Raw genomic sequence first — 3,171 nt, forward strand, 5'->3', positions numbered from 1 at the left:
ACAGGAGCCATTAATTAAAAAGAAGAAGACAATTTCGCAAGTTTAGTTTCTTAAATAAACTAATCAAACAAAAATGTCGAAATTTCGTACGTTTCGAGACTCACAGATCTTTCTTCAGCGATTCTTAATAGATGTTTGCGTCATTGGACAGATAGTATTCGTATGTAGCATTACAGATATGCTGATATATTCTAATTCGGATTGATATTCCCATATATGTAATACTACTATATGGCTAGTGCCTATAAGAGGGAGTGAGAGGAAGCGGTCCCAGAACCACGGTGCGGGAATATATATTTCCCTCTCTTTCTAAGAGTACTTTGAGTGTTGTGCGCATGCGTTGGATTGATTGCATCCGCCAATAGGAAAATAGAGTGCGATCAGTGAGATGACGCGAACAGGTTATGCTCGTTATGCTTATTAGATGTGTGCTGTTGTACACAGGCAAAAATGGTCAAGATATGTTATTTATGTGGCAAAAAGCCTAATGCGCCTAATGCGACTGAAAACATTAGTTAGCATAGGTATGAAATAGGTATTAGTTTGCACTGATTATCATGAAATTTCTGTAAGGGATTGCACTGTATTCTTATATACATAACGGCAATTTTGAAAAAGTTTATTTCATAAAATTAGGATTAATTTATTTATTCCGACTAAACTGACTATGTTAACTGTAACAAGGTTATACCCTGAAGCGGAATCAATCACTTTTTCCTTCTTCCTTACACATATATGTATATTTATCCTTCTATTTATTATTGATGGAGGGGATGAATCCGACGCATGCGCACAACGTTCAAAGTACGCTGAGAAAGAAAGAGAAGTATATTCCCGCACCGTGGTTCTGGGACATGGACTTCTCTCTCATCTAGCCATATAGTAGTATTACATATATGGATATTCCTGTTCTTAATGTGAGTGTATTGTAAAGGCATGTGAGACAGGACCATTATTACAAGTTCGTCCGATCGAGTTCAACGTAGATGTTACAATCAAATTATATATTTATGTTTCTTAATAAATATTATAATTTTTTTAATATAATTTTTTAACTTGATATAATTTAATTTTTTTTCTTTTTTTTTTAAATATATCTATAATAATCTGCTTATTCAAATAATTTAAACTTTTTATTAAAAATTTTAAAGCATGTTATACTTACGCCGTTCCACGCCGCCGCCGCACAGTGGGCGAAACTGGACAAAAATCGATAATTTGCTGAATTCTGCAGTAAATTTTTTTGAAAATTGGTATTCCTAGGTTGTTATAGGCATAGATTTCGAATTTTAAGTCAAAATGACCAAATTTTAAATGGCTGATTAATATGGCAAAAAATCATGGAAAAAATCAAAAAATAATAAGATACAGAATTAAATTATTTGAAAATCGGTAATGTTTTGGAGGTCGCTAATTTCAAATATTAAATAAAAATTATAAAATTAATAATGGTAGATCAGCTATTAAAGTGACTGGGTTTGGTTCAATTGCATTTTGATATTTAAAAATACATGCATTTATAAGCCTTTCACCACGACAAGGTACCAGTTTGAGAAAGGGTTTTTTTAAGTTTTTCTTTATTTTTAAGAATTTTTTAAGTTTTTTACATTTTTACATTTTGTACTTTTTTTAAGTGTTTTTTATATTTTGTATTTTTTATGTATTTTTTATATTTCATTTTTAATATAATTTTTTTATATTTTTTTCTTATGGAAAATATTTAATTTTGTAATAAACACAACTTTTTATTCAATCTGACTTCAAAGAAATATTATTTTCTTCAAAATTTTCAAAATAATCTTCACTCATCAAAGCAGTATAGTTTCATTTTAGCATTCAATATATTTATTTGTTAATAACAATTTGTACTTTAATTTAACTTCAAAATTAAATAAATACTTGCATTAATAAACTTAATTTAAGACATCCAGTCTTTACAACAAATTTTATATACATAAATAACCTTTCTCGATCTTCATCATGATATTCTGTGATAACTTTTTACATGAAAATATCTACATCATAATATAGTTAATAACTTTTTAACGGGCAAAAACGGGCAAATGGGATTTGTTTCTTAGTCTAAAAGACGCTTTAAGGTAAAAACTCATCCTAATTTTATTTAGGCATAATCGGTCAAACTTATTTTTGTCCAGTTTCGCCCACTGTGCGCCGCCGATAAATTATCATCCGTCGGTTCCGTCGCCGCCAACTTTGAAATTTTCGCCGAACGCCGCCGCCGCCGAGTTATTTTACTTGAAACGCCGCCGCCGATAAAAAATAAAACGGCGCAGGGGTCTACTGTCACCACGTACTAATCGTAATATAACCTATCTGTCAAGTGGACCCAAAATGGCGGATAGGAATACCTATATCTCTAGTGCCTTATAGAAGAACTGATCCGAGCGCGTCTGTCGGAAAACACATCGAAACACATCGAAATGTAGGTTAGCAAAATGTAGGTTAGTGTAACGTCCGCCGATAAAAATAATAGCGAACATACTTCCCCTAGTTTGTAAGAGATTGCGCTACTTGTACTTTTCTAAGGTAGAACACTCCAGTGAGGATAATATTATTCTGATAATGTAATTTTTGTTTTGTTATACAATAATTATGCTATATTAACATAAAACAAATGGCCTAACTTAATAATTTCTAAACATATGTCATTGTAATGTTCTGCTCACTGAAATATTTTATATTCATACTTTTATAGTTATAATCTTTATGAAATATATATATATATATATATATATTACAGTTGGGATGCGATTCTGTAATCTTGAGAGATTCTTTTTCATTTTAAATTTGAGTTTCGAAAGGGGACTTCAGAACCGTTAGTTTATGTTACGAATTCTTGCGGGGTGATTACCTCTCCCCCAAAGATAAGCCAAGCGCGTGATTCTCCTTTGTCTCTTCTACATCGACTCGCTAGAAGGAAAATTTGATCATTTATCATTATTTTATCAATTAAATTAACTCGTTAGATCTCCCAAGCCTTATTAGATTGAATCTCATTTTCATTGGTATTATACCTAAAAATTTCCCATAATAGTTATACATCTTTTTAATATAATTATATACATCATATATATATATATATATATATATGCGAATATTGCGGCTTGCCATAGTTATATATGTTATAGTACTTAAATAATATGAGCACGA

The sequence above is a fragment of the Cyphomyrmex costatus genome, unplaced genomic scaffold (assembly GCF_001594065.2).
Source record: "Cyphomyrmex costatus isolate MS0001 unplaced genomic scaffold, Ccosl1.0 scaffold1239, whole genome shotgun sequence".
Taxonomy (NCBI): Eukaryota; Metazoa; Arthropoda; class Insecta; order Hymenoptera; family Formicidae; genus Cyphomyrmex; species Cyphomyrmex costatus.